Here is a 16847-nt window from a genome sequence, read left to right on the forward strand (position 1 = left end):
CGAGTATTAAGAAATAATACTGAAAATAGTAACCGTGAACCACAACTACAAATGATGACAGAGAAGTTCCTACAAAGGGGATACAAGATGGAGCTCATACAGGGTGTCATTGATGAGATCATTACTCAGGAGGATCACCAGTCTAAATGTCTGGCACAGACCAAAAAGGAAAGGGTGATATTCACCACCACCTATAATAAAGGGAAAGACAAGATGGCACAGGACATCAGAAATAGATGGGAGATCCTAGCGACTGACCAGAGTTTACCATTTACACATATGGACCCCCCCATTATGGGGTATAGACGTGGAAGGAGTCTAAGGGATCTACTCATGGCTACAGACCCACAGCAATGCTATATGAAACAGCAATGGCTTATGACAAAGAAAAAGGGCTGCTACAGATGCCTGGGATGCACAACTTGCAGTGGAATGATCCCATGTAAAGTGTTTAGACATCCACACACTACTCAAAAGTACACAATAAGACATTATATCACCTGTACGACGACTCATGTGATCTATCTATTGAGTTGCTGCTGTGGCCAATTTTATGTAGGAAAAACGACAGACAATGCACGTCTCAGAATGGCGAACCATAGATCAGCCATAAGAAGCGCCCTGGATAAAGGAACTTCGGACCAACCTGTGGCAAGACATTTCCTTATGGCCAAACATAAAGTAACAGATTTAAGGTTCATCTTGATTGACCACGTTCCATCCCTCAAACGAGGTGGGGACAGAGATAGAACCCTACTCCAGATGGAAGCGAGATGGATTCATAGACTTGGTACCCTATACCCCAAAGGCCTGAATATGTCCAATGACTGGCACTGCTTCCTCTGAAACTAAGCTACAATGGCTACTTTACATTCCGGTCTTGTGATGAGGCACCTGGTGCATTCCACCCGCGATTGTGGGACACAAGTCAGGTCATGATGTTGGACCAGCGGAGCACAGATAAGGTACAGGACCTGCCTGGACACACTATAGTTGGTTAACTAACCAGTGAGTTTCATATGCCCTAGTGTGATACACACTTGGTGGGTCCAACTTAAGTGTCATTTATGGGCCTGTGTGTTGGCTACTTAGTGATGGAAGCAGGTCACTTTAATACGTGACATATGGGTATTAATGGGACACCTATGGTATTCTTGAACTAGTTGGAGTACACTGTGTTTGTTCCTGGCAACCTAACACAGGATCTGTTTTCAGTAGGACTGATACAGACTTTTTTTTTACCTAAAGACATTAACAATCTAATAACACTATATTGCTAAACCTATACTAAGCTATTCGGGAGAATGTGATGTCACTTTGATTGCCATTTATAACAGTAAACCAATGATATATTTTGAGGTTTTACTGAATGGACTCATGAGGGTCCAGGCACAAGGTCCTAGACTGTACTATTATTAAATATTTGTATACACATATGTGTTAATGTAAAAAACTTTCAGTTCTATCTGAACTGACCCCACACGTAGTCTAACCCTATGGCTGTTTTATTGTTGAATAGGCTACAAAGATTTACACAGCCTTCTGCATTTCTATGGATTGCTACTTGATTATTTTTGTTATCAACATTACAGGGGATAAGGTCTCTCTGTCATACTTAGTGTGCCTAACTTAAAGTATATGTACAAACTTTATACATAATGTGGTTAGCCTTATGAGACACTTAGATATATGTCAGTAATACAGTGGTGACACATATATATACATCCATTACGATGCTCTCAGCCCACTCAGTGTGAAATATAAATTTTAAATCTTTATTTTTTATTTTGTATGCCCTTGCTAAAGGAATATTCCTTTAAGTGTGTCCCATATTAAGGCTTTGACTATAGCTAACACGATGTAACACAAGCGGTCACGATCGCATATTGCCTAACGCCCTGCTGGGTCACCATGACGACGCGCAGATACACGCGCATACGTCATCAACTTATGTAAATTAGCCATGCGCTATGCTAATGAGCAGTACGGGCGCCGGAGCTGCTTCTCTGGGCGCCTAATACAATCTAGTGGCCCGTTCTTTTAGCTACGTTTTTGTTCAGGCAACGATCTGTCCTACAGAAGATTGGGAGCCTAATCTGACCTTAAAACACAATATATACAGACATATTATAAAGTAATACATAAGGTAAGAGTGATAATGCTGCTTTAAGGGTTTACAGTACGAGTCCCTAAATATGATTGAATAGAGATCAGCTGCAGATACATTATCACCTAGTGGGAACGACATATCATAAACGTTAATATGAACTCACAGTTCAACACAATAAGAGGGTTACACAGTGCTACTCTGATGTAATGACTAATACATGTATAACCGATGTGACTATATGTAATGCACTGCTGTACTGCCATATATGTCTATATGTCTATATATCACATATGAAGGTCTAATTTACACCAATATGAAATGTTTTGGCAGTCACATATCTCTTATCTAATTAATCCATTTATGTATGTACTGGAACACATGGATGTTTAGCTTTACATTTAGTAATAGGCACTTTTTGTGGCTCATGCATTTATTGTACCACCTATACAACTTTGAAGCTTTTATGAATTATCCTAGGAATTGTTTGATTAGTAGTATGGTAACACTGAGGGGGTTAGGGGTTATCACTATGACAACCCCAGTTTTGGCGCAATTCACAGTTAATTTGGTGGTGGGTGGGGCTCAATATGTTTATAAGACACAGTGTTTAGTTGCATGTTTTGTATTGGTCTGAGGAAGGAGCCTGCGTGCTCCGAAACGTTACCTAATTAAAGAGATTTTTTACATAAATCCAGTGAGTGCAGTCCTATGTTGCAGATTACTATGAATACTTACTGATCTGGCACCCTGGTTGGCGACTATTGGACATTGAGAGTGCAGATACACATGGAGGATATATATATATATATATATATATATATATATATATATATATATATATATATATATATATATATATATATATATATATATATATATATATACACACACACATATATACACAGGGAGTGCAGAATTATTAGGCAAGATGTATTTTTGAGGATTAATTTTATTATTGAACAACAACCATGTTCTCAATGAACCCAAAAAACTCATTAATATCAAAGCTGAATATTTTTGGAAGTAGTTTTTAGTTTGTTTTTAGTTTTAGCTATTTTAGGGGGATATCTGTGTGTGCAGGTGACTATTACTGTGCATAATTATTAGGCAACTTAACAAAAAACAAATATATACCCATTTCAATTATTTATTTTTACCAGTGAAACCGATATAACATCTCAACATTCACAAATATACATTTCTGACATTCAAAAACAAATCAGTGACCAATATAGCCACCTTTCTTTGCAAGGACACTCAAAAGCCTGCCATCCATGGATTCTGTCAGTGTTTTGATCTGTTCACCATCAACATTGCGTGCAGCAGCAACCACAGCCTCCCAGACACTGTTCAGAGAGGTGTACTGTTTTCCCTCCTTGTAAATCTCACATTTGATGATGGACCACAGGTTCTCAATGGGGTTCAGATCAGGTGAACAAGGAGGCCATGTCATTAGATTTTCTTCTTTTATACCCTTTCTTGCCAGCCACGCTGTGGAGTACTTGGACGCGTGTGATGGAGCATTGTCCTGCATGAAAATCATTTTCTTGAAGGATGCAGACTTCTTCCTGTACCACTGCTTGAAGAAGGTGTCTTCCAGAAACTGGCAGTAGGACTGGGAGTTGAGCTTGACTCCATCCTCAACCCGAAAAGGCCCCACAAGCTCATCTTTGATGATACCAGCCCAAACCAGTACTCCACCTCCACCTTGCTGGCGTCTGAGTCGGACTGGAGCTCTCTGCCCTTTACCAATCCAGCCACGGGCCCATCCATCTGGCCCATCAAGACTCACTCTCATTTCATCAGTCCATAAAACCTTAGAAAAATCAGTCTTGAGATATTTCTTGGACCAGTCTTGACGTTTCAGCTTGTGTGTCTTGTTCAGTGGTGGTCGTCTTTCAGCCTTTCTTACCTTGGCCATGTCTCTGAGTATTGCACACCTTGTGCTTTTGGGCACTCCAGTGATGTTGCAGCTCTGAAATATGGCCAAACTGGTGGCAAGTGGCATCTTGGCAGCTGCACGCTTGACTTTTCTCAGTTCATGGGCAGTTATTTTGCGCCTTGGTTTTTCCACACGCTTCTTGCGACCCTGTTGACTATTTTGAATGAAACGCTTGATTGTTCGATGATCACGCTTCAGAAGCTTTGCAATTTTAAGAGTGCTGCATCCCTCTGCAAGATATCTCACTATTTTTTACTTTTCTGAGCCTGTCAAGTCCTTCTTTTGACCCATTTTGCCAAAGGAAAGGAAGTTGCCTAATAATTATGCACACCTGATATAGGGTGTTGATGTCAATAGACCACACCCCTTCTCATTACAGAGATGCACATCACCTAATATGCTTAATTGGTAGTAGGCTTTCGAGCCTATACAGCTTGGAGTAAGACAACATGCATAAAGAGGATGATGTGGTCAAAATACTAATTTGCCTAATAATTCTGCACTCCCTGTATATATATATATATATATATATATATATATATATATATATATATATATATATATATATATATATATATATATATATATATATATATATATATATATATATATATACAGGAGTAAGACAACATGCATAAAGAGGATGATGTGGTCAAAATACTAATTTGCCTAATAATTCTGCACTCTATATATATATATATATATATATATATATATATATATATATTCATTCATTCTGTGGCAGCCAAGGATTAAATGGAAAACAGAGTAGTAATTATCAGAGCAACCAGCCTAATATCCCATATCCCATATATGTAACCCACAGTGCAGGAGGAAAAAACTCCCTGGATTTGTGTGAATAGATATGAAAGGGTGGTGTGCGTGTGTTGTACGAGAGTGTGTGTGGTGTGTGTTGTACGAGAGTGTGTGTGGTGTGTGTTGTACGAGAGTGTGTGTGGTGTGTGTTGTACGAGAGTGTGTGTGGTGTGTGTTGTACCAGAGTGTGTGTGGTGTGTGTTGTACCAGAGTGTGTGTGGTGTGTGTTGTACGAGAGTGTGTGTGGTGTGTGTTGTACGAGAGTGTGTGTGGTGTGTGTTGTACGAGAGTGTGTGTGGTGTGTGTTGTACGAGAGTGTGTGTGGTGTGTGTTGTACGAGAGTGTGTGTTGTATGAGAGTGTGTGTTGTATGAGAGTGTGTGTTGTATGAGAGTGTGTGTTGTATGAGAGTGTGTGTTGTATGAGAGTGTGTGTTGTATGAGAGTGTGTGTTGTATGAGTGTGTGTGTGGTGTGTGTTGTATGAGAGTGTGTGTTGTATGAGTGTGTGTGTGGTGTGTGTTGTATGAGAGTGTGTGTTGTATGAGTGTGTGTGTGTGGTGTGTTGTATGAGAGTGTGTGTTGTATGAGTGTGTGTGTGTGGTGTGTGTTGTATGAGAGTGTGTGTTGTATGAGTGTGTGTGTGTGGTGTGTGTTGTATGAGAGTGTGTGTGGTGTATGAGAGTGTGTGTGTTATTACCTTTAAGAACACTTTCACATTTGACTACAATCAGGATTAAAAGTACGCAGACATTTTAGTCACTTAGCAAAAAGTTGCTGGTATCTTGTAAATTACTTTATCAACTTTCAGAACAAGAATATAAATTGGGTTGCGAAGGTATGTGGTATCATTAAACTGGGTCTTCATTCTGTGGCAGCCAAGGGTTAAATGGAAAACAGAGTAGAAGGAAGAAGTTAAGGCTTAACCTGTGTGTGCACTGTCTCAGAAAGGGCACTCTCACTGATAGTAGTAATTATCAGAGCAACCAGCCTAATACTTATACATCTAAGAAATCCCATATATGTAACCCACAGTGCAGGAGGAAAAAATCCCTGGATTTGTGTGAATAGATATGAAAGGGTGGTGTGCGTGTGTTGTATGGGAGTGTGTGTGCTGTGTGTGTTGTATGAGTGTGTGTGCTGTGTGTGTTGTATGAGTGTGTGTGCTGTGTGTGTTGTATGAGTGTGTGTGACGTGGGTGTTGTATGAGAGTGCGTGGTGTGTGTTGTATGAGTGTGTGTGTGTGGTGTGTGTTGTATGAGTGTGTGTGTGTGTGGTGTGTGTTGTATGAGTGTGTGTGTGTGGTGTGTGTTGTATGAGTGTGTGTGTGTGGTGTGTGTTGTATGAGTGTGTGTGTGTGGTGTGTGTTGTATGAGTGTGTGTGTGTGGTGTGTGTTGTATGAGTGTGTGTGTGTGGTGTGTGTTGTATGAGTGTGTGTGTGTGTGGTGTATGTTGTATGAGTGTGTGTGTGTGTGTGTTGTATGAGTGTGTGTGTGTGTGGTGTATGAGTGTGTGTGTGTGTGTGGTGTATGAGTGTGTGTGTGTGGTGTGTGTTGTATGAGAGTGTGTGTGGTGTGTGTTGTATGAGTGTGTGTATGGTGTGTGTTGTATGAGTGTGTATGGTGTGTGTTGTTACCTTTAAGAACACTTTCACATTTGACTACAATCAAGAGTAAAAGTACGCAGACATTTTAGTCATTTAGCAAAAAGTTGCTGGTATCTTGTAAATTACTTTATCAACTTTCAGAACAAGAATATAAATTGGGTCGCGAAGGTATGTGGTATCATTAAACTGGGTCTTGGAAAAAAAAGTTTGAAGAACCATGCTTTAGAGGATAGTACATTTTTCAGGAACTATATGGACATGAAATTGGTAACCTTTCATCAAAAAGCCTTTTTCTGCAAGCATTGCTTCTATAGCAGCTGTGTCTGCTCTTTGGTGTTACAATTTGTCTGAGCAAACCTCAAAAGACAGTGGATGAAGATTTTCAAAATTGTTTGAAACTTCTAAAGACGACTAATGCACTTGATTTATGGTCCCATTGATGACATAATTTAATTGTATTCTAAGTATATGACCAGAAGAGCGTTATGATGCAAGTAATTGTCAGCAAGGTGTCCAAAGATAGACTTTTATTTCTCCTTTTCAAGGAAGAATTTATTTAGACCTGGTCTTGACATTATTTCCACAATAAGTCTAAGGGAAAAATATAACAAATAGTTTTCATTCCTTGTCAATCTAGTGACCAAAACTCTTTCTCCTCCTTATAATGACTTGAATCTTCCAGATCTTCCTGGAAGTTTAATCCAGTTGGAACAAGGTCAAACATTCCAGGAGTCTTCTTCCTCTTACAAATCAACATAAAGGTATGGCCCCAATTCAGATTCTTTTCTGGTATAGGGCAGTGTTCACCTTTTTTAGGCCTTTTGCCTATTGCAGTCTGTCAAAGATCTCTGGGTTCTAAACATAGTTTCACAGAATTACTGAATAGGTTTCAAATATAGGCCTTTTCAAGGAAGGTGTCTTCTGTCTCATTTTCCAAAAAAAAAATTAGAATTGTATTAGCTGTAGTTAAGTTTTGGAACAAGGCCAATGGTTTTACCCCATCCTTTTCCAACCAATCCCATCCTTTTCCAAAAAAAGAGTGAATTTTCCAACCAATTCTAGACTTAATGAATTTAAAAATACTTTTCAGAGTTCCTATTTTCCAAGTAATAACAATTCTACCCCTTATTCTGCAGGGTCAATTTAAGTCAACATTTAATTTGAAGAATGCCTTCTTTCCTATTCCTAGATGTTTTCCAAAATGCATTATTGCCATGTTTTTAGATCAATTTCTTCTTGGATTTTCAAGAACGAGGATTATTTTTAATATATTTACAAGGCAGCAACATACTTTGTAAATGATGGGCTTGTCAGGAAAGTCCTTCTGGAAGCAGTGTCTGGTAATTAGGTGCCTGCCTTTAAAAACATTTTGTCCCACGTAGGTAGTCAATGTTGGTTGTCCAATATTACTGATAATCATCCCTGCATAAAGCTCTTTCCTGTTATTAATGATACATTTTAAGTGTGCTCTACAATTATTAAAAGAAAATCCTGATATATCTTCAATCCCTTTTGCCTTTGACCCCACGCCTGGGAAACCCTGAGTTTCCACCATGTCTTTTATATATAAAATAACAGAGAAACATTAGTTAATCCCCATCTATGCTGTTCTGGAGAACTCAACTTAAAGTGATGGTAAATTCTAGCGTTTCAAAAATGTTAGGATTTACCATCACTAAAAATAAAAGGTGCAGTTCCTTCATCAGTTTAAAATAAAATTAATAGGTACCTTTATTTCGCTGCAGCGCTAACCTAGGCACCTCCAGCAGCACAGCTCAGTTTTTTCAATGAGTTGACATTTTCTCCTTTTAGACAATAGCTGTGCTTGCACTTCGGTATTATGCCATAGACAAAGACAGCTATTGGCAAAGAGGTGGAAACGTCACCTCATTCAAAAACTGAGTCGTGCTATGGGTGGCCTTAGGCGCTTAGGTTAGCACTAAAGCTGCTGCAAAATAAAGGTAACTTTTTTTTTTCTATTTTTTTTTTAACTGATGAATGAAGGAACATCCTAGAGTTTCTTTAAATGCTAGAATTTACCATCACTTCCCTTGAAACCCTGGGTAATCATTTCACTTCTTACAACTAAACAATTTAATTGCCACAAACAAGTACAAAAACTCCCTGACTAGAAACTTATCCCCCTTTGAAATATGTTTATCCACTATACCACTGAGACATTTTCTCCCTGTCATATAAATTACTGCTTCAGTACAACGTTATATTTTTACACTAGAACTTCTCATGTTTGTGTAACTTGTAGAACATTGTTAAGAAGCTCCTTTTGTCTTGTAACATATTTGCATTTTTTTTATATAAATGTTACATTTAAACACTGTATCATACAAGAGAATTAAATTACAACAATTTAAAACAATAAAAACTGTTTCAAACCGACACTTACCTATCCATGTTCCTTCCTGGCATAAAAAAAAAAGAAAAAAGGAGTGGCACTGAATATTTGTGTCCACTGCCAAATCTTCTGAATCAACCAATATATTACAGACCAATAACAAATTCTTGTGATGGTATATGACAACAATGAGATTGAGACATATCTTTACTGAAGCATCAGACCGATGTTGGCAGGGATGTGGGGACTTTATGCTACATATATGGTGGACATTCCAGATTATTCAACAGTTTTGGAAAGAGGTTCTATCTCAAATTAATCATATATTTTACATAGCAATATAACTCTAGACTCTAAATACTTTCTCGTTAATCTGAAAAGCTTAATTGTAAATGGAAAAAAAGCTTTTATATCTTAGCCAATAGCTGCAAACAAATTATCCTGCAGAAGTGGAAACAAATTAATCGCGTTTATTTTTAGTAATGGTAAATTCTACAGTTTTAAAACGCATAAATGTCAGAAAGCAAATATTTTACTTTGTTTCATAGTAAAATGGACATGGATGAACTATATAACACTCATTTTTCGGATCTGGTTTTTATTCTAGAATAGATAGAAACTATTTTGCAACAAGGGTTCAACATTATTTAGTTAATTGTATCCTGCTTTGTCTAGCAACATCTAGAGATGTGGGTTGTTTTTTTGTTTTTTTTAATTATATACATGTTTTGGTTTTACAATAATTATTTATCATTTTGAGTTAAGTTTAATGTGTATATCATGGACTACTAGCTTATAGGATCATCAAAGTAATCTCTAATTATTAAAGGGACAGTATACACCAGTTTTCCAATAACTGCATGTAATAGACACTACTATAAAGAAGAATATGCACAGATACTGATCTAAAAATCCAGCATAAAACCTTTTAAAAACTCATTCAGAAGCTCCCAGTTTAGCACTGTGGATGAAGTTAGACTGTGACACAAAGTAAAAGGGGGTGGGGAAACAGGAACAGCAGACACTCCCCCCTTTGCTGCATATGAAAAGACAGATTATGGGGCGTGTCTCTGGGCAGCACCTTGAATGGTCGCAATATCAGTTGCTCTGAGTGAAGCATTAATAATTTGCCTGTTATTGATGTCTATAAGGATCATCCATCTACCTTTCCCTGGTAACTAAGCTCTGCTTATCTAGCTGATTTGAATGATATTACAAAATTGGGACTATCACCCTTGACAACTGATCCGGAGAGTTGAGGCCTAAGGCAGCCACTAGAGTGAGAGGCCCTCAACACCCCCCCCCCCCCGGTACCTTGTAAGCCGGGTATGCAGTGCGTGGACACTGACAACTACAACAGTATGGAGCCTGATGCAGCTATACTAATTGATGAGATACGCAATCTCTTAATCAAGCACTTTCTAAAGCTTACAGAGAAGATGGCAGCAGCTTGGGCATATGACGGAAATAATGCTGATACTAAGCCTGACTCAGTGGATTTAGAACGAGCAAAGGAACCCGAGCCCCCAAAACACTGTTTGCATCTGAACCCAACCATTACAAAACAAGATAATGGACCCTCTATAAGCAATGGATCGGCGACCATCTTTGAAACCCCGGTGGTAACTGCCGCACGCTGCCTACTCACAGCTGGGCCGGAGGCAGGTCCCGTCTCCTTGACAAGTGAGGTGGCATATGCCTCTGAATTAGGAGAAATTCTTGTACAACAAAAATCCCCACTGATTACCAACACCTACTGGGTCCAGCAGCCTCGTCCCACAAAGGGAGGTGATCCTAAACCTTACAAAGAGTTATCCGCAGAGAAAAAAAGCAACACATGTGAGGACTATATCTGAGCAAAATGGCGCCACTCCGCCACCTCAGAAGCCTCTGCCTCTGCCAATAGCAACTAGAGGGCCTCGCCAGGTCGCATACGGTACTAAGCGATATTGGCTAACTATCTATGGAGTCAGCACGAGCTCTAACTGGAGGACATCCCCCAAGCTGAAGACCCAGAACAGACACGGAGACAAGTTGGCTGTGTTCGGTCAGCAGACATTGTTTCAAAGAGGCCATTGTGGGGGCTGGATAGGTCTCTGGAGATATGCGCATAGAGGCTTATGGAGAGCGATCAAAAACACTTTCTGCGCTCAGGATATCGGAGGTACTATACTCCCAATACGTTCTGGCATAGGCTAATCGAAAAGGACACCTTGGCAAGCCTATTCGTGCTTAGCTCCCTCTGCAACTACCCAGTATCACGGAAAACTTTTTTTTGTTAGGGCAGCGAGCACACGGATCCGCGCAACATCTGCAGCTTTCAGGAACCGGTTGAAGGGAGAAGCCTCTCCGTAAAAGCCTGGTTGCCACCCGAGGTTGCCTTTCTTTTTCTCTGTGTGACTGAGTAACACTACGAACCGGGAATAGGTTTAAACCTGCTGAACATATAACGGAGGGTAAAACCATTGAACTTTTCAAACGGCAAGTATTACGGTGCTTCCACCTAGTTACAAGACTCTCAAAGTTTCAGAGTTTACTGTTTTGTCTTTTTTTTTTTTTTAACTCTTGCTCTTTCATAATATAAGCGTTTACCATGAGTGTAGTGTGAAAGCTGGTATTCATACAGGACAAACAAGTTCGGGACATGACTACAAACTTTGTACATACCCAGTTCATTTTTCATTATTATACCTGACACATATGTGTTCTATTTATTTACATAATGTATTTATGTTGGTAAAACAGGTTGTATAATTGATTGTGTTTGTATATGTGATATGATTGGGTTAAAATGTGCCCTATAACGGTTATAGCTTCACCTGTTTTTATACACTATCTATGGTTATGGGAAAACCTATGTGCAATTATGCTTGCTTGGAACTAGTAATTTTTTCCTCTAATTCACTATATAGAACCCTCCCATTCCATCACGCTACCCTGCTATAGGTCACACAGAGGGCAATATCTTATTCTGTGCAGTCTGGAAATTTTCAAAGACCTGTCATAAAAGAGGAGATTTTTGATGATGTAAATGGGCTCAGAATATTCACCCCTTGTGTCTATTTAGATTTATCTTGGTCCCTACACCTGTATTACTATTATGTCAGTTACTTTTAAACGCCTTGCTTTCACAATATATTTAGTTTAACCTGGAATAAGAGTTAGTGGTTTGCTGCGTTAGGTCCCATGGTGCTTGAAATATATCGGTTATTCTTTCATACAACATGGTATGTGATACTCTTCTAAGCCCAAGAATGTATATTCTCCTAGTTGATCTACCCCCATAGAATCTTTCTGTTATAACTTAGTTCAAAGACCTATTATTGAGACCTACTATCGTCATAGGAGATATATATCATAACAGATTCATAAGTCACAAAACAAGAAAACTGAGGTTTATGTCGAGACCCAAGAGTGGACTCATTTTAATCATAAATGTCTTCTGCAAATTATCTTCTCTCCCATAGTTCTGCAAGGCCCAAAAGTGGCCTTTCGTTTTAGTTAGAAGACAGGTAGTTTTGTTGGCAAGCTTTATGTTTTCTTTTCACAGTTTTTCAATACTCTCAAGTGCTATATGTATTTTATATAATGTATAGTGGTTTTTCTGCATTGAAACAAACTTCTGTATTGACTTAACTGCTATTATATATAAGTATGCCGTGCTTGGAACCTCAATAAAAATTAATAAAAAAATTTAAAAAAAAAGACATTATACCAGACATGCTCAAACTTGGCCCTCCAGAGGTTTTGGAACTACATTACCCATGATGCTCAGCCGGCTGATATGCTGTCTGAGCATCAAGGGAAATGTAGTTCCAAAACCTCTGGAGGGCCAAGTTTGAGGATGTCTGGCTTATACAAACAGAAGCCGAAGGAGTCTGTAGACATCAGTATACCTCTAAAATGTTGGAGATTGGTTAGGAGTCAGAAAATTAGCACAAAGTTATTAAAAAAAACAAAACAAGCAAAGCTAAACATTTTTACAAAAACTCTCTCAGATGGGCTATATAAATGGATCATCTACAAAACAATTATGGAAAGAAAAATCGAATGTCCCTTTAAATGGACAGTATACACTTATTTTCATATAACTGCATGTAATAGACACTACTATAATGAATAACATGCACAGATACTGATATAAAAATCCAGTATAAAACAATTTAAAAACTTACTTAGAAGCTCCCAGTTTAGCACTTTTGATTAGGTTGACTGGAACACCCAGTGGAAGCAGACCCCCCCCCTCTACATATAAAAAGACCCTTTACACAAAGAGGAGCAATACATCAGAATACTCCTAAAACACTGGGGCTTGGTTAGGAGTCTGAAAATCAGAGCAACGTTATTTAAAAATAAACAAAACTATACATTTTTACAACAACAACAAAAAACCTGTATGGGCTATATAAATGGATCATCTACAAAACATTTATGCAAAGAAAAATCTAGTGTATAATGTACCTTTAATGTGTTTCATAGTTTGCTTTTTGTAGATTTGGCAGAATAAATAATAACAAAAAGAAAAAAACATAAATTTAATCCACTGATCCAGCTTTGCTCTTGGAAACATTTAATTAATTTTCCCCCCTTTTCTTTTAAAATGGAAGTATGGTCCTGACTAAGGAAAATAGCCAGAGAGTCATTACCAGATATGCACGGTAGCACTTCAGCATACGTGGGATTGTTTTTTTATTCCAGCATGCTAAAAAACAAGAGTATAATTCTCATGTGATTCTGTAGCTTTTGCAGAATGAATAAAGCATGGCTATGCCTTTGCAGGGGTTAAACACACATATATACAAGCAACAGTGCTGTTATAATAAAATGCTCTAATACAATACAGCATTTTTATGGGCACAACAGCTCTCTCAGGCAGATGAAAAAAATACAGTTTTCAGATTTAAATTATAGGAAATTAAAAAATGAATAACAAAAGGGTATTGTAAAGTTTTTTTCTTATTAAACATAATTAAAGAGACATTCCAGACAAAACTGAAATCCACATCAATGTATTTCCGTTTTACATAGAAGCATTTTTCAGTATACACGTATGAGCTTTCACTGTGCATGTACACGCAAAGCATATCTAGATATGCCCCATGCACCAGCATTTTAAAAACAGTATGTCTGCTCAAAGAGTGAGTGGTACCCATGAGTTATATGATATAAGCCACCTGTTTTCTGGTCACACTAATGCTAGCACACAATGCATATTTAGATATGCTTCTCATGCACGTACATGGTAAAAAAATTCTCACTGAAAAAAAGTGAAAGCTTTTATTCTAAACATTGTTTGCATTCAAAATATAAATGCACTGATCTCCATTTCAATTTTGGCTGTAATATCCCATTATGTATGTCATAGGGAATTCAATTTTGTATTTAATGTTTAAAATGGCCACAACAGTAAAACAATTAGTCATAATCAGTAGCGCTAGTCAAACAGATGTGCAACTAGCACTGCAGGGGTTAAACTCACAGTAGAGCAGGGTTAATAGTTGTAAAATTACATGCTCTAAAGGCCAGGATGAGGATATTTGGCACACCTAATGTTTCAGAACTACATAACCCATGACGCCTAGGCATGCTGAAATCCAGTTGAGCATCATGGGAAATGTAGTTTTGAAACATCTGGATGGCCAAGGTTCCCCATCCCTGCAAGGGATTAGTGTATGTATTTTTTCAACAATTATGGCCCAGTACAATTAAGATGTAGGTTATTAAATTATCTTCTGTGGTACCACTATAAAAAGAAGTAACATGGGATCCAAGGACACAGCAAGTCCCAAAAAGCATATTAACTTTTCTTCTTTTAAAAAAAATTAACACTGTACCATTTTTATAATATAGCATTTCATTGGTAGCATAAAAAATAAAGTTTACATGCATGATGCATGGCTTAAAGTTTAACTTCTCACAAGAGCATGGCACATAAAACCAAAGAAGTATTATGTATCTGGATGAGATACTAGGAGTTTATATATTATGTTATATATTAACTAGAAAACCTCCTCAAGCAAAAAGTCAATTTATTTGATACCAACCTGGGTTATGTTGGTGTTCTGAAAACTGCACAGGGCACAAAATTTCACAACAAAATCTTCAATAACGTTATTTCCATCATTCAGTTAGCAGATCTGGAAAACCAAAGCGAAGCATGTTTTATCTTTGCCATTAGTTTAATAAAAGTTAGCACATAATTCATCACAAGTGTTATACACATTTAATTTGTAGAGAAAACATATTTTAAACTTTTAGCAAATAGATACAAGCCCTACAATCATGTATGCTGTGGCACGAAAAAACTAAAATGCTTATGGTTCCTAACTTCTAAGGATATTTTTATTTGTATATCTCTCTCTATATAAATATATATATTTGTTTATAAACACACTTCAATATTATGGGTGACAATGTACACAGACACTAGCAAGTAATAATAAATGACACATATATTATAAACACAATCAAATATTTTGCTATAGGAGAGTATACATACCACATATGTAATACACAGTATGTGTGTGTATATAAACTGACCTAGATTTACTAAGACCAAAGAGGCCATCTCTAGCAATTTCTAATTCATGGTTTTAGGTTATTTCTCATTTAATCAACGTGCAGCAGATCTCTTAAATCTCACTGATTTATCTCCATTAAATAACAGTAGAGACATTATATGTCATTTGTGAATCAAGACCATTGTAGGGATGCTCACTGGTACTGAGTACCACCTACTCTGCCATCTCATAAAAGGTCATATTTTAATTGTCATGTAAATACTCTAGTTTTCACATAAGGGTGCTGCAAAATATATCAAGCACAATATATCAATCAATAATCAATGAGTACCAGCACCTATTTTAACAACAAATCCACTGCACAATTTCACATTCAGAGCACTAACTTGTAGACAGTGCTTAGCTATTTGAAAAGAAAAACAAATTAAGAAAGGAAAGTAGCAGAAAATCAAAAGAGGCGTCACCACGCAGGAGTGACAGCAAACTTCAGACATGTTGTCAAGTAAAGCAATGCAGAGGGAGGAAAAACAGAAAACCTCCCAAAGCAAAAGTGCTCTGGGAGTATCCTGCCAAAGTGCTTTTTTCAGTCATGGGACTGCTCAGTGTGTGACTTTATGTAGTGGGATTACCGAGCACCCCAGACAGACGAGATACAATCCGGGATACGAATCGCCTGAGACCCAACTCTACACAAGCTCTCCCCCTCCCTTGAACCGGGTTTCACAACAAACATGTAGGCCCTGATGACACCAAGCTACCAACCCCCAGCCAACCCTGATCCTATACACAGGCTGGTGCCTGGCAAGAATGGAGTCTCTGTAATGGAGGGGAATGGGCTATTTGTTAACCCCTTAAGTGGCGGCGAGTTAAACCATTTAACTGCCAGGCAGCACTGCAACGAATTGCTACGCAATGCCGGCAACCAAAGGGTGCAAGGGCAACAGACTGCCTAATGACAGAGCGATACAAAAATTGCCATCATGTCTGATGCCTGGGATTCCCCAATATACCATGCTCCTATCTTCCCTCGCTGCTTCTACATGAAATTATCGCCTTACGTTCACGTATAAAAGTGCACCCTGACATGCCACCATGCTGTCCCCCGTTTACCTTGACAAGATGGTCGCATGGAATGAGGTCCAGGGCAATGCAACGGAAAACCTGGCAGAGGCGGGTCGCAGCAGTGACAACACAGAGAGAGAGTGTATGTGTGTGAGAGAGGGAGGAGGGGGTATGACAGAGACAGTGTGTGAGTGGGAAGGGAAATACAGAGTGAGTGTGTCAGAAACAGGGAGGGACTATGGCAGAGGGAGGGATGCACTGCGAAAGCTTGTGGTTTCAGAGTGGAAGGACTACTTGTTTGTGGATTGCTGAGAAAGTAAATTTGAATGATATAAATTGATGGACATCTTTCGTGGAGTATAGGGGAGCGCGTATTGCCAGTTTATTAATTGCACTTTCAGCAGTGTCACCTATGTCTACAGTCTTTGTGCAGTAGTCA

At 38.4% G+C, this 16847-nt stretch overlaps 1 protein-coding gene across 1 annotated transcript in view; it reads right to left on the reverse strand.

The window, feature by feature from the left end:
• Nucleotides 1-16594, reverse strand: part of ELF2 (E74 like ETS transcription factor 2) — a 453216-nt gene extending 436622 nt beyond the window's left edge. The window contains exons 1-2 of the mRNA XM_053703674.1: nt 16457-16594; nt 14870-14962 (exon numbers count right to left, since the gene is read on the reverse strand). The gene's annotated coding sequence lies outside the window, so the exon portion shown is untranslated. The remainder of the gene's footprint in view (nt 1-14869; nt 14963-16456) is intronic.
• Nucleotides 16595-16847: the final 253 nt, after the last annotated feature.

This window comes from Bombina bombina, chromosome 2 (assembly GCF_027579735.1).
Source record: "Bombina bombina isolate aBomBom1 chromosome 2, aBomBom1.pri, whole genome shotgun sequence".
Classification (NCBI taxonomy): domain Eukaryota; kingdom Metazoa; phylum Chordata; class Amphibia; order Anura; family Bombinatoridae; genus Bombina; species Bombina bombina.